Source organism: Antechinus flavipes, chromosome 3 (genome assembly GCF_016432865.1).
Source record: "Antechinus flavipes isolate AdamAnt ecotype Samford, QLD, Australia chromosome 3, AdamAnt_v2, whole genome shotgun sequence".
NCBI classification, from domain to species: domain Eukaryota; kingdom Metazoa; phylum Chordata; class Mammalia; order Dasyuromorphia; family Dasyuridae; genus Antechinus; species Antechinus flavipes.
In genome coordinates, this window is record NC_067400.1 from 20,598,798 (window position 1) to 20,620,923 (window position 22,126).

Consider the following 22,126-nt stretch of genomic DNA (forward strand, 5'->3'; position numbering starts at 1 on the left):
AGCAGAACCAGGAGATCATTATACACTTCGACAACGATATTGTATGAGGACATATTTTGATGGAAGTGGATTTCTTTGACAAAGAGACCTGAGTTTCAATTGATAAATGACAGACAAAAGCAGCTACACCCAAAGAAAGAACACTGGGAAACGAATGTAAACTATCTGCATTTTTGTTTTTCTTCCCGGATTATTTATACCTTCTGAATCCAATTCTCCCTGTGCAACAAGAGAACTGTTCGGTTCTGCAAACATATATTGTATCTAGGATATACTGCAACATATCCAACATATAAAGGACTGCTTGCCATCTAGGGGAGGGGGTGGAGGGAGGGAGGGGAAAAAATCGGAACAGAAACGAGTGTCAATATAATGTAATTATTAAATAAAAAATTTAAAATAAATAAATAAATAAATAAAATGGAATTGGGCAAAAAAAAAAAAAAAAAAAAAAAAAAAAAAAACAAATTGTGATTTGACAAAGTAAAGCAGCATGGTTTAGGTCAGGGTATAATAAATTCCTTTTCACCTAAGAAATTTTTGTTTGACTACACACATATCAGTATATAAAATAGGTCTACAAAATTTACTCATAATAAATCAAATATTTTACTCATAATAAAGTATAATTTCACAGTCCCCACATTTAGTTATGTGACTCCAAGTGGAGTGTGGCAACCTACAGTTTAAGAAGTTTTGGTCTAAGGATTAACAAATCAGCCTCAGAGTAAGAACAACTTGGATTTAAACCATATCTTTGACACACACTGAGATTTTGACAATGGAAAAGTTGCTTGTACTCTCATTGCCCTAGGGAACTCTCTAAGACTATTGAAGAATATTTGCTCCTTCTTTTATGCTTCCATAAAGGAATGAAGTCACCGATGCTTTGAAGGGGAAAAAAGGAGTAGAAGAAAAAAGCCAGTTTTAAGATTTATAACACTTAATGTATTATTTATTTAAAAATAATAATAAATAGCACAGACTTTTTTAAAAAATATCCAACACTATATCATTTTGGGGATATATGGTTAGTTAGAAAGATTTTACTGCATTCCATTTGAAATATTGGACTAAATTTTGCTATATTTCTGCTAATTCCTGAGAAGTGTTGATGGCTTTGCTGAGACAAAGTTGTTTAGCAAAATTATGAAAATCAATAAATTAAGGCTTTATATTAAGTTGAAACATTTAAAATAAGAGTATATCAATATAAACATGCAACTACCAATGTGTCAGTAAAACTTATTTGAAAACATTGATTGACTTGTAAGAAGAAATAGATTTGGTTTCTTTCCTAATGTTAGGAAATATAAAATCTCTGCTATCAAAATCTAACAAATCCAACAACATAAAATAACCAGACATTACAGGACATATTAAACTAATTTAAAAAATAAAGCTTTGTGGGAAATATTAATTGAGAAATGTAAATAACTTTTTCCCCAAGTTCATATGGAACATACATAAAAATGGATCAAACACTGTGTCACAAAGTATATGTTGTTATTCAGTTGTTTCAGTTACCAATTTGGACCTGTGATTTCCTTCATGTAAGGAAATCCCAAGGAGAAATTTCTAACAATATAGACTAGCAACTTCTCTGCACCTTCTAGGTTGGGCTTTTAGAATGTTAGAATACACTGGATGTCGTGGATGCCTGATAATGGATTGTTAAGAAACGCTTGTCATTTGGCTGAAGTAGTACTTGTGAAGCATTCTTAAAAATGAAATGTTTCTCCTCTTTCCTCCAGCATTGTGACAGGAAGAAATGTTTTATTCTTTCACTCAAAATGACATTAATGAGAACTCAAACAAAAATAAAAGAACTTTCATCTTGATCTTAAATTCAATTTATATTTAGTAATAACACTGAGTAGAAAATAAACATATTGTCCTAATATTGTTTAGGCAGAAGTCAATGAAATAAAAGGACTCTTTCAAGATGGTCTATAAAGACTTAGACAATTAAAAGAGATACAGAGAATTACAAAATGTAACATAGGAAAGGACCTCAGTGACTACTTCGTCCAGTTTTTCCTTGAGAAAGAATAAAGGCAGGAAAGCAGATTGTATATCAAATCTTATAATGAAGGTAGTTTTATATTCTTTCAAATGTAGGTCTTTAAAAACAAATTAAAGTAAATTAAATTCTAGAGATTCACATTTCAAAAAAAAAAAACTCTCCTGATATATATATATATATATATATATATATATATATATATATATATATATATATTTCTTTCTTTTCTTTTTAAACTTAGATTTTTAAAAGGTGAATGTTCAGTAATTATCTCATGGTACTTTAGATGTTGGATTGATTCCTGTTGTTAGTTGACCCTCCTGTGGGAAATTTTGATCATAAACTTCAAAGGCTGACCTTGGATTTGATTTCATAAGGAAAATTACATTCAATTAGACCTCTACAATTGAAGGAAGATGACAAGATTATCTGAAATTGAATACTACACCTGGAGTCCAGGAAAGGAAAAAACTAAACAAATAAACAAAAAACAAAAATGGCCACCTTAAACGTCAACAGTTATAGATTATGGATGAGATCTGTACTAACATCCTAGTCCAATGTCACCTGCCTGTTTGTAGTTCTTAAATATGTAGTTAACAAACAGTAATTGTTTTATACACATACATACATATGCATGTACACAAAAATTTACATGTGGGTACATATACACATGTATAAATATACATGTTCATATTTTAAAACATTTTAATATTTTAAGCATTTCAACTTACAAAACACTTCCACAATTTCCTATGTTGATGTTTCTTAATTTTTTGCTAATGATCATCCACAGCTGAAGACTAATAAAGCCTAGAAGAAACATGATGGAAAAGTACAAACACTGAATTTGAAATCAAAGGCTCAGTCAAACTTCTTCGATGAGCACTGAGAGTAGTTTCACACAAAGCAAGGTCCTCTCTAAGAATCCAACTCAGGCTTGAAGCTGTCATTTTCCACTTTTAAAAAGGAAGGAATGCTTCTTACCTCCAGTGATCAAACTTGTGCTTTTGTGAGCTTATGCTGAAACTGCATAAGAGGAAATCATGAAATAGTGCTTTTTGTTACTTTCAGTGAAAGAACAACCCTTTGTCAACTTGAAGTTTCAAGTAAGAATTGGCTGCAGTTCTTTCTGCTGCTTCTATCAACTGTGTGTGCAAACTTCACTCTGCTTACTACAATTACCATCATAGCTAGAATTGATGGTTGCTAAACTTAGTCGATATTGGGGCCAGAATATTTAAGCAGAATTAATAATAACAACAAGATGTATAATATGAAATAAATTACATATTACATAATACATACTATGCATTACATATCATGTTATTGTTGTTGTTGTTATGTCTCTGTAAGGCTTACAAAAAACTTTAAAGTATCTTATTTTATCCCAATTGACTTGAAGTCAATTAATTTTTATCCCAATATAATCCAATGAAATAAATAATTTAATTTAATGTCTTGATCACTAATTAAACTGCAATACTATGAAGTACTATGCTGGTCATTAGTGATACAAAGCTCAAAGGAGATACAATCCCTGCCCACAAGAAATTTGAAATCTGGTAAAAAGGAAAAGATTTATACAGCCATGAAATTTAGATAAAATATTCTAATAATCACTTCCCAATGGAACAAACAGGAAAGTATATATAAATTTTAACTGGGGAAATTAAGCACTTTGAGAAAATGAAAAGCATAAAAAATAATGTAAGGAAAACTGAAGCTGAAGCATGAGTTGTTTAGGGATATGTGATAATTTATAATTAATTTTTAATTTTTTAACAGGCAATAGCATGACTCAAATGGTTTGCTTTCATTAAATAGATTAGATTATTCTAAATCAAACTGTTTTATCTTTTAATTATTTTGAATTGTCACTCGGTATTCTATTTGTTGTTATCATTCAGTCATTTTCAGCTATGTTAGACTTTTCATGAACCATTTGTAGCTTTCTTGGAAAAGACTCGAGAGCGATTTGCCATTTCCTTCTCCGACTCATTTTCCAGCTGAATAAACTAAGGCAAACAAGGTTAAGTGACCTGCCCAAGGTCACATAGATAGTAAGTGCTTGAGAACAGGTATGGACTCAGGAAGATGAGTCTTCCTGACTCTAGCCCCAGTCCTCTATCCACAGGGCCACCTAACTACCCTCATTATCATCTATTATTGTATAATGATTAGCTGATATTTGTATAACACTTTTAGATTTCAAGACAACTTTATTTAACTTAAAAGTTTTGTTCAGGTAAAATTATTTTATTTTAAATTTAAATTTTATATATTAAATGTGAGTCTTGTTTGAATTGTCTGCAATTGTGAGATTAACAATGTGTGCATGCATACGTATAGTGAATAACATATACATATTATATCACTTTTCAGGGCAGTGTTGGATAATGAATTAACATTGCAGACAGATTTCAGTGTAAAAGTCATGCCTCTGATATATAACAGCACTGATCCTGAGTATGTCACTTAATCTCCTATTTCTCGAAGTGAATCTATCAGACTGTAAATTACCATCATCTGATTGAAATTGGTTAGAGGAGTTTTTGACCTTTTGATTCCTAGGCTGATGACATCAAAGATCAATCCAAAAATGCATGTAAATGTGTTTTTCTTAGCAGGTATGTCCATACACACACACATATATGTATGTATATATGTGTGTGTGTGTGTGTGTGTGTGTGTATGCATATATCTATATATACATAGATATACATAGTTTTATATATACATGTATGTATGCATAAATACATATATGGGTTGATGATGAATGAATAGAATAACTTTCTTGAAGGATTCAATAATACTTTAACATGGGAAATAAATGACATTAATCAGTTATTACTTTTCTATTGGACTCACTTCATTATATATATATGTATATATATATATATATAGTAGTTATATAAGACCTATTAAAAATCAAATATATGCCAACCATTTAGAAAACAAAATCAATATTTTTAAGTCTAACTGCCTCAGTCTATTCTAAGTTGTCAAAATATTTAGGTAAAAGGGAATACTAATTAATTATCCCACTGTTTGAGCTATTTTTACAGGCATATACATTTTGAAAATACAGTTTAACTGAACAAGCTTTTATTGTTTGGGTCTGTGTAAGGCATGTGTTAGTGGAGATAATATTGGTTTTCTGAATTTTATTTTCCAAATAGTTTGTTGTAGGTATATTTTGAAATAAAAATAACAGAAGACCAGATTCACTTTATTCTTCTGAAAGACAGTCTGATCTGTACATTCCTTTTGGTTATTTTTGTACAACTTTTCAAGTTAATATAATTAAATACATATGTATGCACAAATATATGCATATGCAAAATATATGCATATATATAAAACATTTGTAAAACCTTACTTGAATAAATGAAGCATTTCAAAATTTCCAAATATATTGCTGTTTTTAGATATATTCTTATAATAGACAAGGTTTTTAAAACAGGCTGAAGTACTTAACTTACAAAAGGTAGTTTTGGATGAGGAGAAACTTTGATCCAGAGATTTAAAGTATGATTCCATCTCTGGTGAATTTAAGAAGCTGTGGTGGTTATTACCCACAACCTTATTCCACCCACCCCTATTGTCTTGAATTACCATTCCAAACCCAGAGAAAATGGCAATGTTTCACAGAGATTCAGAAATTACTGTTTACTACAGGCTAAAGCAGACTGGCCTGATTATAAGAAAGTTGCTGTGAAATGGAAGAAAAAGCAATGTTAGTAATCCATGATCACACTGAAAACTGAAAGCTATTGCCAACAGATCAAGGGAAGTTTTGCTCCAAAGTGTTAAGTTCATGTATATAGGTGTATATGCACACATATGCTGTAGAAACATTAAGATAATAAGGTTTATTCCACATGTGGGGTAAGAGAAAGAAAAAGGAAAGAAAGAAAAGCTTTCTTGGATGAAGAAGTGATCTATGGACTATGGAAAGAATGTTTTGGATAGACAAATGAGAAGGATAACAAAGGAAGAAGCTGCAGGACGCTTGCAGGTCTTGGTAGCTGTCTGTGCTGTTTCAGCAGTCTAGTTTTTGGACTACGTCATAGTCAAAGACTGAACCATAAAGTTCCAAAAAGATTCCCAAAGTTAGATTTTCTGATCTGTCTTTATATCAGTGGTTGTGTAACTCTTGGCCGGTTTGCTCCTGGTCATTTGGATTATGATCAGGAATAGAATACTGCTATGCCTATTTATTTTATTATTATAATATTTTAGTAGCTTTACAAATTAAATAAAGAAGAATAAAAAATAGAAAATATAGGAATTTAGCTTTCAATGTGCCTGTCTTTAATGATTTATTTAATAGATTGAATAATTTTAATACAAATAATAATTTAAATAATATAATTTAAAAGAAATTAAATATAAAAGTGTTTGAGGAAAGATGTTGGAATGAGTAACCACATAAAATAGGTTTTCTTAATTAAATTTGCATGATAAGACACATTTTTAGAGGAAAAATTATGGCTTAAAATCATGGCTTAGATTATTTTTCACAGTTTTTTAAAATGATAAATCTTACAGAAAAAGGGAAATCTTTAGAAGGAAGGACTAAAGCAACTGTTTTTTTCTTAAAAAAAAAATGCTCTTGCATGGTTTTTTCTTAGAATGAGCTCATTAAAAGCAAAAACTAGCTTCCTTTTCTGCTTGCACTCCTAGTAAATGCTGGAACACACTGACCAAGGTATGAACACAACCACAATAATCAATAATAAATACTTGTTAAATGATACATTCATTCATTCTTGGGGAGGAAAAAAAAAAGAGCACAAAATTTTCTTTTTTCTTTTCCCTCAAACTGATATAATGATGATGCTATGCAGCATCAGATACCATGGAACTATAGATCTGCTATATAGTCAGAAAGATTTGAGTTCCAATGTGCTTTCAAACTTACTAGCTGTGTGACCATGTCTCTTACTCCTTTAAACCTTAATTTCTTCATCTGTAAAATGAGCTAAAACAGAAAATGTCAGACCACTTCAGGATCTCTGCCCACAAAATCCCAAATGGAGTCATGAAGAGTTGGACAAGACTGAAATGATTGAGCACATAGTCTAACCTTGGCTATTGAATTAAACCTATCAAGGAACACAAATGAAAAAAATAAATAGAACCTACCTTTTCTCCCAGACAGAAATATATGATTTGTGATAATTGTCTGTGCGAGTGCTTCCGTGCGTGTGTGTGTGTCTGTGTGGGTAGCAAGATTCCCAAAGTCATTAACTCAACTCCCTTAGATTCAAGGGCTGCATTTTCACTATAACTTTTTGGCAATACTGTTTAATTCAAGTACTGTTGCTCAGAAACCAAAATTGAAACGTTTATCTTAATGGACATAGCAGTGTCCACAGGTCAAAGATGTCACCATAATTCTATCTATATCTAACATACTTTTCGTCGTGAGAGGAATTTATCAAATAGTCACCAGGGAATCTATGTTACTTGAAAAAAATATTTCAAACTCTTAATTATAGTGGGACATTGTTGTCACGTTTATGTAAGTGAAGCTGTGATCATCTGCCTTCTTGGAAGGAGGATCCACATCAGTATAATCATAAATTCACTTGAAATTTTGAGTTAGACTGTATGTGAATGGTACCACTGATAAATGTGTTTTATTGAGAATATCAGCACCAGACCACAAGGAACAACACTAAAATGGATTTGATTTTTTTACTGGATCTTTAATTTAATTTGTTTAGAGATCACCTAGAAAGAAAATTCTCCCTCTCACTGTAGATCAGACACTAGGCAGATATTCAAGTAAAATTTCCCTCTCCATGGTTACCCACAGTTTCCTAAATATCCAAACCAATGGTCTTTTGTTGATCCTCATCCTTCTTGACCTTTCCACAGCATCAGATACCATGGAACTGCTGCTCCTCATTCCAGGGTTTTTCCTGGGTTTTCAGAATATTTTTTTGGTTTTTCTCATATCTTTAGGGTTAGTCTTTTGCAGTCTCCTTTGCTGGTTCATCTATGTCATGCATACATTGTTGCATTGCATTGTTCTTCAAATCAGTCTCCCAGCACCAAATGCCTCCTAACACCCATCCATTTTCCAATTATCTGCATGAGAAATTTTCCTAGTTCAAATCTGACCATGTTAGCTCCTCCTTCCCTGCCCACTCAATAGCATCTGCTGGCTCCTCTTACATCTAGAATTAAATATGAAAACTCTGTTTAGAATTTAAAGCGTTGCACAGTCTGGGTTTCTTTGCCTTTCTACTCTTCTTACAATTTGATCTCCTCCTTGTGCCTTTGATTCAGGTTGGCCTGTTGTTCCTCACATACAATAATCCATCTCCTTTGCTTTACTTTTACTATTACTCACTTTTAGACTCACTAGAGGTCATGTAGCCATGAAATGCTGACTAAAGGAAATGTAGCCATTATTGTCAATTATATTGCAAACTCATATGATATTTCAATTGATTTTTAAAAAATACTTAAAATCCCATGCTTTTCCCATAATCTGGATTGCTGGGACAGGAAAATAAGGGGAATTCAGGTGTGTGAAGAAATAAGCTGTATTATATTACATATTATTCCAGACTTTTTTATTCCATAGAGCACACATTTATATCATTAACCATGAACACAACATAATATTTACTCAATGGGTGAAAAAGAAATGATCTTCATTAAACTGGTTTCCTTCTTCCAGATCTCATTGTGCTGTAAGGAAATTGGTTTCATTGATCATATATAACATATAAGTTTTTATTAATTTGTTGAAAAGGCTACAATTGACTGGACACAAACCATGGTGAGCATTTTTGCAGTTATTAGAATTGAAATTAGTTGGGATGGAGCTTTAGGCAGAAAACACTCCAATTAAACTAGGTAGGAAAGTTGATCCTAGACCCTTGATGTTGCTGCCACTAGAGAGGAGGGGATGAATATGTCATCTTGGAGAATAATGGCTCTGCAGGAAAAGGAGACTGAGATGGGAACTCAGGAGAACTATATGTTAACAAAACTCAGGAGAGTAAAAGGAGACAAAATGTGACATTACATTGGAAGTGAGCTTAGAAGGGCTGAAGAAGTGTCACATTTTAGCAGTCATCTACATCTTATCAAAGGAATTGAGGGAAAAAAGAGATTCATTTGAGAAGTTGAAGCAAACAGGGCATTCCAATTAAATGCTTGAGGAGGACTGTCTTATGGGGAAGAGGAAGATTGAACTTTGGTCTTGGTCTAGTTTCCATCTCATCCTTTTCCCTTTGACTGGGACTTTTCAATATTCAAAATGGCCAGAGCTTGCTGAATTGTCCATCCGGGGTCCTATTTGTATATTCAGATCTAGTGATGGCAGTGTCTGCTTTGGAACCAAGGATAGATTTGACATAAATCCATGTAACTGAGATGAACCCACAAAAGAAACTACTCCATGGCTAAGGGTCAATTCTTGATCACACGCTCTCTTTTTTTCTGAGGCAATTGAGGTTGACTTGCCCAGGGTCACACAGCTAGGAAGTGTTAAGTATCTGAGACCAGATTTGAACTCAAGTCCTCCTGACTTCAGGGCTGGCGCTCTATCCACTGAGCTACCTAGCTGCCCCATATTCTTAATAGTAGAATAATAAGAAGTAGACTTCCACCAACCAGAAATTGTGTTATCATTGTACAATTTCTGTGTCCTAAGTTTGAATTCACTTTTCACTTGAGTTTGTATGTATTTGTAGAACAGTGTGTCAAAGATTTTTTGGAAGGAACACACAAATATACATACACAGACATATAAAGGCACATATGCACTAGTTTAGTTAACGCTTCTTAAAACTGGTTTACTAAAATGATCCTCAACTCATTATCTTGGACTAAAAGTACTCTTGTTGGAAAATTATAGTACTAATTATAATAATTATTGTTAGGATTCATATAGTTCCTACTATTTTCTAGGCATTATAAATGTCTTACAACTATTACTTCATTTGATTTTAGCAAGAACCATAGGAGGTCAGTGTTATTATTATTATCCTTTCTATAATTAAGGTAATGGAAGCAAACAGAAGTTAGTGACTTGCCCAACATCACACAGCTAGCAAATGTGTGAGGCTGAATTTGAACAGAGGTCTTGCTAACTTCACGACCCTACCACATAGATAACCTATTTCAAGTGACACGTGTTGGAGAATTATCCCTGAATAAAACTCAGGGGAGACCATCTAACCTTGTTCTATAACATGACACTAGTCTGTTATAGTAGGGATGGGATGTGAAAAATAGATTGCATGAAGTACTTACCAAAGGAACACTTTAAACTACAGAATATTGTGAACAAAGACACAAATCCAGGAACTTTTTCCTAAGCATAAAACAAAGCTGAAACAGGATGTAAGATCAGGGAAATATTGAAATATTTTTAAAAATAGATCAGAGTAGAAAAAAAGTTGAGTGATTGCCCCAGATAAAAAGGGTTGGGGAAGCTTTAGCTAAAGCATCTTTAAACTGAACTGTTGTAATCTGTTTATCCATTAAAGGGTAAAAGCATCTCTATTTCATGAGGTCAGAAATATAATTCAATGTCTCTTACAGACTGGTCCAAGGGGAGTGATGGGGCAGAATTATGCCGAAGGACACAAATAGGAAATGGAGGATCGATCATTGATAGATAATATTGAATATATTTTATTTTGACTAATTTAAATTTGCTTTGTCATTTTTTGGGGATACATTATACAACGAGGATATTTTTTCAAAGAGACTTGCAATAAACAGATTACCTGAATTGGACTCAGTCCCTTAAGCTTTCATGCCTTGCTGAAAAGAAAGAAGCCTTTTATGTAATCAGTATCAAAACTCTGAAGGGCTTATGGAATAAGCTGAATACAATTTAATCACAAAATAGGTTAAGAATTGTGTGTGTGTGTGTGTGTGTGTGTGTTTTCTCACAAGACTTAGTAGACACATGATTAAATGAAACCCATTTAGAATAGGTCTGTCTGGATACCACAATGTAAAGTTGTAGGCAGGCAATTCATGAATAAATGATAATGGAACTCCATTTTAAGGAATAGCTGAATCTCCATGGCCCAGATATTTGGATGTACCCTCTCTATTTAGGAAAGCTGAATTCCAAGTTAACAAACAATCGGGGAGGGTCTGGAATCATGGGGATGCAGACTGAAAGTAGCAGCCAAGGAAAGCTCTGGGGGCTCCTTTTATGTGTTGCCCCAGTTACTAGGTTACACCATCATAAGGACAAATTTTGAATTCCTGCCTAGTGGTAAGGCCTTTATTCTCTTCCACAAGAATCTTCTTGTGGGAAAAAGAAAAGAAAAAAATTAAAAGTCATCTGTAAATTTGATTAGATGATGACTAACATCTAAATAAATTCTGCGTGAACTGAATTTTTCCAACTGGGAAAATGAAGGAGTTCTAGACTTAGAAGTTTCCAGCAAAGAATGCATGGAGCAAAAAGAACTGAGAATAGAGTGTGTATTGTGGGACACCAGACTGTGAATCGATAATCTTATTATTACTTTAAAAGTCAGAACTCTGAAGGGTAGGCAGGGATATGTTAAAAAAAATTACAAAGGATTATATGAGTTATATGAAGATAGGATGGGGAGAAAGTACAAATGACCAAAGTTGACCATGATATATTCAGAGAATGCTGAATATATAATCATTAAATGGTTTGTAAATTGGTGAAGTGATGAGATTTTAGAGATGCATTTCCTGGTGTTCCTGCCACTCTTTCCAACTCTCAGTTTTTGTGTGCAGTGACTGCCGGCCAGCAACTGTCTTGGCAGCAATACATGGCAGGTGTGTGAAGATAGGATGTAGGGAGACCTATCTTTTCCCACAGAGTGTGCTTCTCCTCCCCTCCCTCTCACTGTGGACAAGTCCATATTACTTAACGTTATACTGAAATTAAAAGTGAGACAACCAGGTGTGCTCAATATCCCTAAAGAGAGAAAATTGAAGCAACAGACCCTTATAACTATCCCAGAAATGTCCTATGTTGGCCCAAAATTGAAGTGGAAAATTCCAGGATGATAGCAGATGACCTTGAAGTATTATTCCTAAATTCTTTGGAGGTTATTGAACTATTTTCTTTTTTTTCCCCAAAAACCCATCCCTTCTTCTAACTGATCTTTCTGCTAAAATACCCACATCTTTCCAAACCATTCAGTTTCACAGCCTAGAACTCTGTCTCTCTTTCTCTCTGTATCTGTCTCTGTGTCTGTCTCTCTCTCACACTTAGAAAATTAAATAGTTGGACTTACTAAGATGGTTTTCACTTTTAACTGTATCATCTTGAAGAGATCATCATACAAAGCAACAAGAAGATCATGGGATGATCAACTGTGATGGACTTGGCTCTTTTCAACAATGAATTGATTCAGCCCATTTTCAAAAGACTTGTGGTAGAGAGAGCCATCCGCATCCAGAAAGAGAACTATGGAGACTGAAAGTGGATCACAACATAGGATTTTCAGCATTTTTGTTGTTGTTTGCTGGCTTTTTTTCTTTCTCATTTTCCTTTCTTTTTTGACCTGTTTTTTTCTTGTGCATCATGATAATTGTGGAAAGATCTGAAGAAGAATTGTATTACTTTCTGAATTATTTGCTGTGTATGGGGAAGGGATGGAGGAAGGGAAGAAGAAAATTTGGAACACAAGGTTTTGCAAGTGTAAATGTTGAAAACTTTTGCATATATTATTTAAAAAAATAAAAAATAAATGTATAATCCTCCGATCCCCCTTCTTGTATCCTTTATCTTTGATTTTGTTGAGATTTTTCAAATTATTCTTACATCAAAAATTCCCTTACTACTAGATTAGGTTGTAATTGATTTGCATTTTATTTGTATTTAGGAAACTTGCCTTCAGCCCTCCTTCTTCTCCCCTTCCCTCCCTTCCCTGTCTCTCTCTCTTTTGGTCCAGCAGAAGAAACCAAAGTTAAAAAGAGAGATTTCAGCTTGACATTAAGTAAAACTTTCTAACAATTAGGGCTCTTTGTAGATACTTCAAGAAAATATTTATTGTTGTCTTTGGATCCAAAAAATCTGTGAACTATCTGGAACATAGTATACATTTAAAAATGCCGATTGATTGTTGGGAGGGGATGTCTTTAACCAGAGGCATGGTCATCAAATTTATAGTAAGTATTCTTACTCTATTCTGGAATGGATTAGGTTTTTTAAGTCTTTTCCACTCTGAAATTTTGTGATTCTGTGATTAATCAGACTGCCTCTACTCAGTAAAGAAAATCTATTTTGAAATGTATGGACGTTTGTGACTAAGTCATTTCATTTTTTGAGATAAAAGTACATTCTTATTAAGTGAAAACTGGGTTGTTGGAATTGAAGATGGATGTGTCAGTTTTTTTAGATCTAAGAGCAAACTGCTCTGTTTGTACTAGCAATGCCCCACAGAATAATCAAAATAAAAGTAAAAATGAAAGCAGCAACCAACTTGTATAACCCAGAGGGACACATTTCTTTAATGTGAGCTTGTCCTCATCTACTAGTTAGAAATGTCTTTGTGGAGATCATAAATTACTTGGGTTTGGGAGAAGGAAGATTTGATTCTGCAGGAGTTAATAGGGATGTCACAGGGCAATGTAACACAGTAGTCAAAGCAGTGAGTTTTGGGTCATGAAGACTTAGAATCCAATCCCAGATACTACCTATGTGGTGCTGGAGAATTAATTTAGCTTCTCTGGGCCTCAGTTGAGTCATCTGTGAAATGAAAGGGCTGAACTCTTCTTGTGGGAGGTGGCTGATGTAGCATCAGTAGTCCTGAAGTCAAACAAACTGGCATTCAATCCCTCCTCTGATGTTGATATATATATGATGTATATAATCTTAGATAAGTCACTTTTCCTGCATCTATCAAATAATAGAGTTAGACTAAAAGATCCCTAAGATCCCTTTCACTTCTTGATGCATCAAGTTTCTGACCTTCAACAGAAGTCAAGTCAACAGCATTTGGTAAGTATCCATTATGTTTTGAGTGTTTCAAATACAGGCAAAAGCCAGGCTCTGCCTTTTAGAGCCTCTCAGCCTAATAAGAGTGGCCATATACACATGACAACGTGCAAAGATATGGACAGGGCAAACTAAGGCAATCAACAGATGGAAAGAGTTAGTATTAACAGGGATAGGTTAAGGAATATTACAGAAGATAGATGGGTAACTGGATATCCTCACTCACTTCCTCTGTGGCTTTAGGCAAATGGTATGAATGATCACTTTGTTTGCATTTCCTGTCCCAATAAATGTATAATATTATCTAAGGACTAACCTTCTCTATACTCACCTTTGATTAAGGATGTATCATTATGACATACTTCTGCTTTGATTCTTGATGCTTTTATCCCAATTTTTATTCTCTCAGTAGCTTTATTGTAACTTAGATAAGGGAGACCACTTTCACCAAGGTGGCAGGGATCTACATCCAGCAATTTTTTCATTGATGTAGCTGGATACAAGAAGGAAGAATAGAAGGAAATGAGCATCTACTAAGTTCCTATTTCAGATACTGTTTTAAGTGCTTTACAGATATGTTCTCCTTTGATTTTTGAATGACTCAGGCAAGCAGGTGTTATTATTATCCCCATTTTGCCTTTGAGGAAATGGAGCAAACAGAGGTTAAGTGATTTGTTCATTATCACATGACTATTAAGTATCTGAGGCTACATTTGAACTATGTTATTCTTTCCTCCAGTCTTAGTACTGTGTCCATTTGGTCACCTCTATTTGATTAACCCACTGTCTAAAGAAATCAAATATAAAAATTTCTCAAAGCGTCTCAATAGAGAGGACTTAGAATTTTTAACCTTTTATTTACTCCCAGCTCTTCTTCTTGGTTTCAGCTCTGAATATCATCCATTTTTTTTCCCTTCCATATTCATTTTAGCTGCCATTTCCACTAACGGCTATTAAATCTCAGGCTCCAGAGGAACAAGTCTAATCCATTTTCCAAATGACAACTTTTCAAGTATTTTCAAGTAATCTCCTACACACACACACACACACACACACACACACACACACACACACACACACACACACACACACACCTGAAATCTTTTCTTCAACAAGATAAATGTCTTTTATCTCTTCTTAAGTTGCATGACCAAAGAACATTCACTATCTTGATTGTCTTCCTCTGAATGTTGCCTAGTTTATCATTGTCCGACTGAAAATTTTGTCCCCAGAATAGAAAATAATGTTCCTGATGTTAGCTGATAAGGGCAGTGTATAACTGAGCTATCAACTCTTTATTCTAAGATGTTGGTTCTCTCAAAATTGCTTAGACTGCCATGGTTTGCTGTATCACAATGGTGACTCATTTTGAACTTGCAAAAAACTAAAATGTGAGGGCCTTTTCCACAGGGATTTCTGACATATACTGGATAGAATATTGAACCTGGAGTTTGAAAGAAAGTCCAAACTCAGACACTAACACGTATGTAGCTCCATGCAAATCATTTAACCTCCTTGTATCTTAGTTTCTTCTTATTAAAATGGATATAACAATAGCATCTATTTCTCATGATTGTTGTACGGATGAAATGAGATAATATTTTATATCATAAGAATACAAGAATATAAATGCAAGAAATTATTATTTTTACTCTTTCCATGACAATTCTGATAAAATTACTTTTAAAAAGTTATTATTTTTTCCAATTTTAGAGATAATAAAGTGAAATTTACAGAGGCTGAATAAATTGCCTATGAATCATACAATTAAAAAAAGTTCTCAGGGCAAAAATTTGATCCTAAGACATTTAGTGTCCAAGATAAGAACTTCTATTGCCCAAGATAATTGTATATATATACATATGTATATATATATATATATACATACATATATTATGTATATGTATATATATATGACTTAACATATATTTTAACATGTATAACATATATTGGATATATTGAGGGGAAGGAAGGGAAATTTTGAAACACAAGACTATGTAAGGATCAATGTTGAAAAATTATCCATATATGTTTTGAAAATAAAAAGCTTTAATTTAAAAAATACCCAAAAAGAACTTCCACTGCCATAGCAAACAACCACACATCAAAATAAATGAATAAACAACACACAAATGGATGAATAAAACTATATATATGCATATATAATAATATGTTTATCATTTATATATAGTATCGGCTGACATGTTTGTATGTACCTATATGTAATGCTTCTTTTAAAATTTACTCCACATGGACTGAGACTCCATCAAAATCCAGAAACTGTCCAATTCCTTGTTCCCTGTGATCAGTATTCAAATGCACTTAATGTTTTTTGGCTTTTATTGTACAAAAAAATCAAAATCTAGGTTGCTTTTTTTTTTTAAAATTAAGACCTCAGTGTAAAAAGAATACAAAATTTTTCTTTTTTACCACTTTGGTAAAAGTGATCCATTTCTGTGTCCAGTCCTCCCTTCATTCCCTTGCTCTCTTCTTTAGTGTTTGTACAGCAAGTAATGGGGTGTACTGTTTCCTATATTCTCTCATGAAGCATTAATGGAGGTTGTTTTGCTCAAGCCTCTTCCCCCAGTCCCCGTCCCTTTTCCAATTGCAAAATGCTACTCTTGGGGAAACAGGGTGTCTCAGATCCCCAGGATTACCAATAAAAAGAAGAATTCCTTCTCCACTGAGCAAGATCTCATCCGATTCTGATCAGGCTGATAATATCATCCCAGATGCTCAGTCTGAGAGATGTCCTCCTGCTGGTGCTCATTATTATCGCCTTTGGTGATGCCTTTTTATGCCTATTGTCACAATGAATTCCATGTCTGGATGCTGTCAGCAGCATCATTATCATTTCTGTCAATAAGGAGGCAAGTATCTGACCCCTGAACCTCAGAAGGTTTATTCCCTCTTAGGGATGTTGAGATGATTACTAAATCACTACTTTTTTCATGACAAGAGATGTGAAGATAAAGCATTTTTTACTATAAGATGAAGCTGAGTTACAACCATCCTTCTCTCTGAATGGAATCAATTACTATTGTTTAATTCTAAAAAATTAATATTTTTTGGACACCATCTTCTTTCTTTCATCATCATTCCATTCTACAACATTCTCTAGAAACAATCAGCAGTCTCTTGAAGTTCTAAAAATGCCTTAATCTAACATTGTTACATGGTATGGGTTTTAAATAGGAGAGGGGACATGGTAAATGCATATTCTGTAAAAATGGCTATGCAAATTTGAGAACTAATAATGAACAAAGAATAAAACTTTCAAAGAAAGTGAAGACATTTCTTTTTTTAAGGTATATGTAAACAATAAACACATGAGAGAAGAAATTAGCATTTTAATGTGGCTAATTATTATCTAGTATGAAGGTCCCAAAATTGAAATCTCACACACTTTATTGTTTTCTCTGAAAATAGCAATACCTCTTCCTCGCCCCCCCAAAAAAAATTCTATCATTATCCATTGAACAGTGAAAGACTTATCTCTTACCTCTTTGAAAAATCAGATAAAATCCTACTTTTTGTAAAAAGAAAGAAAGAAAGAAAAAGGAAGGAAGGAAGGAAGGAAAGAAGGAAGAAGGGAAGGAAGGAAGGAAGAAGGGAAGGAAGGAAGGAGGAGAGATGGAGAGAGGAAGGAAGGGAGGGAGGGAGGAAGGGAAGAAAGAAAGAAAGAAAGAAAGAAAGAAAGAAAGAAAGAAAGAAAGAAAATAAGTCAAATCAACCCTCCCTACCCCCCTCCTATGGTCTTTCTGCTCATACATTACTTCACCCATATTGCCTTCTCTTTGATATTATCCTGTTCATAGGATCTTGTGTATACATCTTGCTTATACATAGTTAATGCATGTATAATACATTAATTAATATATAATACATAGTTAATAGTTAATATTGTACATGCATAATGTATCTGTTCAATATTTGCCTCTGATACATACTAGCTATAAATTCCATGATAAGTCACTTATTCTCCAGAAAAGTTGTCAGTGTGGGACTGTCAGTCCCACATTACAATGTGTGTTTGTTGAAGGTATAAGTGTTTATTTGTATCCTTAGTGTATAACACAGTGTCTTGGACATAGGTAGTGACTGAGGAGTTCAACTTAGAAGATTAGCCCAATAGTATAAACACAATAATATCAACAATATAGAGCTAGAAAAAAAAATAACAAAATTCTTCTGGAGGAACAAAAGTTGAAGAATTTCAAGGGAATTAAGAGAAAAAAAGGACAAAGTGCCCTGGCTGTACCAGACCTAAAAACATCATATAAAGTAGCAGTTATCAAAACCATTTGGTACTGGCTGAGAAATAAAGTAGTCGATTAATGGAAAAGGTTAGGTTCACAAGACACAATAGTAAATTATTATTATAATCTAGTGTTTGATAAACCCAAAGACTCTAGCTTCTAGGGTAAGAACTCACTCTTTGACAAAAATTTCTGGGAAAACTGAAAAATTCTCTGGCAGAAACTAGACATTGACCAGCACTTATTACCCTATACCAAGATTAAATTGAAATAGGTTCATAAGAGCTAAAGTGTGATGTTGTAAGTCAAATACAAGAGATAGTCTACCTCTCAGATCTGTGAAGAAGAGAGGAATTTATAACCGAAGAACTAGAAAACATTATGAAATACAAAATGGATAATTTTGATTATGTTAAATTAAAAGGTTTTTGTACAAAAAACAACAACAATGTACCCAAGAATAGAAGGGAAGCAGAAAACTGTAAAAAAAAAAAAATTACATCCAAGGGTTTTGCTAAAGATCTTATTTCTAAAATATATAGAGAATTGACTCAAATCTATAAAAAATACAGGCCATTTTCCAATTGATAAATGGTCAAAAGATATAAAAAGATAATTTTCAGATGAATAAATTAAAATCATTTCTAGCCATATGAAAAAATGCTCTAAATCACTATTGATTAGTAAAATGCAAATCAAGACAACTCTAAGATACCACTTCACACCTCTCACATTGGCCTAGATATCAGAAAAAGATCATGATAAATATTGGAGAGAATGTGGGAAAACTGAGATACATACATTGTTGGTGGAGTTGTGAACTGATGCAGCCATTCTGGAGAGCAATTTGGAACTATTTTTAAAGGGTATAAAACTGAGCATACCCTTTGATCCAGCAGTGACTGTACTGGACCCAAAAAGATAATAAAAAATGGAAAATGACCCATATGTATAAAAATATTTTTAAGCAGCTTTTTTTGTAGTGGCAAGAAATTGGAAATTAAGTCGATGCCCATCAATTGGGAAATGGCTAAGTAAGTTATGGTATATGAATTTTATGGTATATTATTGTTCTCTAAGTAAAGATGAGCCGGATGATTTCAGAAAAGACTGGAAAGACTTTTATGAACTGATGCTAAGTGAAGTGAGTAGAATCAAGAGAACACTACACAGTAACAACAAGATGATGTGATGATCAAATGTGATAGATTCGACTCTTTTCAACAATGAGGTAATTAATGTATACATATATTGTATTTAACTTATACTTCAATATATTTAACATGTATTGGTCAACCTGCCATCTGGAGGAAGTGCTGGGGGGAAGGAGGGGAAAATTTGGAACAAAAGGTACTGCAATTGTCAATGCATATAACTTGTAAATAAAAAGCTATTAAAAAAAAAAAAAACAATGAGGCAAATTCAAGGCAAATTGCAATTGATTAATGATGGAGTGATCTACTTCCAGAGACAGAACTATGGAAACTAATTGGATTTATTTTTTTGCTGAGACAATTGGGGTTAAATGACTTGCCCAGGGTCCCACAGCTAGGAACTGTTAAGTTTCTGAGTTCAGATTTGAACTCAGATCCTCTTGATTTCAGGGCTGGTGCTCTATCCACTGTGCCCTGATTGACTGGATCAAAGCATGGTATTTTCACTTATTCTTGGTAGTGGCATTGTTTGCTTGCTGTTTTTTCTTTCTTGTGTTATCTCCCTTTTGATTTGATTTTTGTTGTGCAGCATAACAAATAGAGAAATATATTGAGAAGAATTGCAGATGTATAACCTATAGTAGATTATTTGTTTTCTAGGGGAGGTGGAGGCCAGGAGGAAGAAGGAGAAAATTTTGGAACACAAGGTTTTGCAAAGGTGAATGTGAAAACTTGCATGTATTTAGAAAAAATAAAAAGCTATTATATATTTTAAAAACACATATTTGTGCAGTGATTTAAAATTGACTTTGCACTTTCTTTACCACAATCCTGTGAGGTATGTGATTTAATTATTATTATTCTTAACTGAAACATGAGGAAATACTCTCAGAGAAGTAAAATGACTTCCTTGGGTCATAGCTAAGAACTTTGCAGCTCTCAAGCTATAATTTGATTCTATGACCAGTTCTTTTTGGATTATACTATGGTTGTTTTTCTATTCCTGTTCCCACTATTTTCAGGGCTATAATTAATGCATACCTGATATGCTTTATTTTTATCGATGAGATGGTGACCTAGAGAAGGGACCCTGCCTCATAAGACTCTGGGATAGATTCAATAATTCATGAACAAAAATCACAAAGAATGGGCAGATGAAGATCAGTTGTGATATGTGGAGTATAAAGGTGTGATCATTTTAATAAGATCACCAATCTATGAAAATATCAAAATGTCAAAGTTTCTGGATTCCTTATTCTCAGGTTTAGAGTCTGTTTTCAGTATAGGACAAGATAATTAAAAAATAAAGAAATATTTCACTCTTTCCTATTCTTTCTCTCCTCTCTCTCTCCATCATTACATATACTTACATATATGCATGTACATATACACACACATATATATGCATATATATATATATATTTCTGTCTTTTTAATCAATCTCTAATGCTTCATTGTAGACTAAAAATCTGTTCAAATGATTCAAAACCATACCACAACAATAGCCAAAATTAACATAAAAACCACATAAAATTATAATAGGATAAATTATATGTATGCATATTATATATAAAATTATATATATAATATATACAATATCATATATATTATATATACAATATTGCATTCAATATATACAATATATCTATCCTATGCAGATATTCATGTGCTTAATATATGTAATATAATGCATGTGTGTGATATATTCCTATACACATGTAAAACACATACAAACATGAATAAATATGAACATATAACTATGTCCATATGCACACTTAGATAAACTTATATGGATGTATCACTTAGTGAATTTAGTGGTGTCTTCCTGTCACATTAGAAATTTATAATCCAGAAAATGTCTCTTGGTATAATGCACCCAGAATGATGGTAGCTGTCTGAGTCCAGCATTTTGCCTGGGGGCCTGTCAGTTCCCCCCTAAGGCACTGATGCAGGAAGAGATGGATGTGTGCCTGGAGGATGAAGTTTGCAGGAGGAGGGGAGAGAGAAAGAAGGATATATCTTTTACCTCGGTTTCTTTTTGACATGCTGAATTTCAAGCATTTGCATATTCAATGTAAATGATCAAAATGAACAAAAAAGGAAATTAAAACACTGAGGAAGATTCTCACATTAAGAGAGAGAAGCAGAAATCCAAAAGTAGTCCATTTTAATGACTCTTCAACCATGTCAAAGAAATAACAGCAAGTCTTACAAGGAAGAGAATGTCATGGGAGCACATGGGACAATGGATGTCCTTGAAGAAATAAGTCTGAGGTCAAAGTAAAATATAAGTCAATTAGAAACTTTTAGAACATTTTGCTTGTTAAAAAAAAAAAAGGGAAGAGGGAAGAAACAAAAAATAATGCAGATACTACTGAAAAAGGAAACTAGGCCATGTTACTGAGGACAACTATGAAGTAATTGTAAAGACAAGTGGGGATAATATCCATGGAAGAAAGGAAGCAAGAGAAGAAATCTAAATTTTAAAATTTCTAAAGAAGAAATGTAGAGGGATTCTGTGGCAAAGAATGAATATTTTTGACTCAATGATGACCTCTGTTCTTCATTTTTAAAAGATGACTTTGATGACTTGACATTAGTAAATCATGACAAGTAAGTAGATGTCTTGACAGTGATGTATTCATTTGTGTATTATCTATTGGAAGTCAAGATATAAGAGTGAATAAATTGTTTTTCTTATACTTTATCA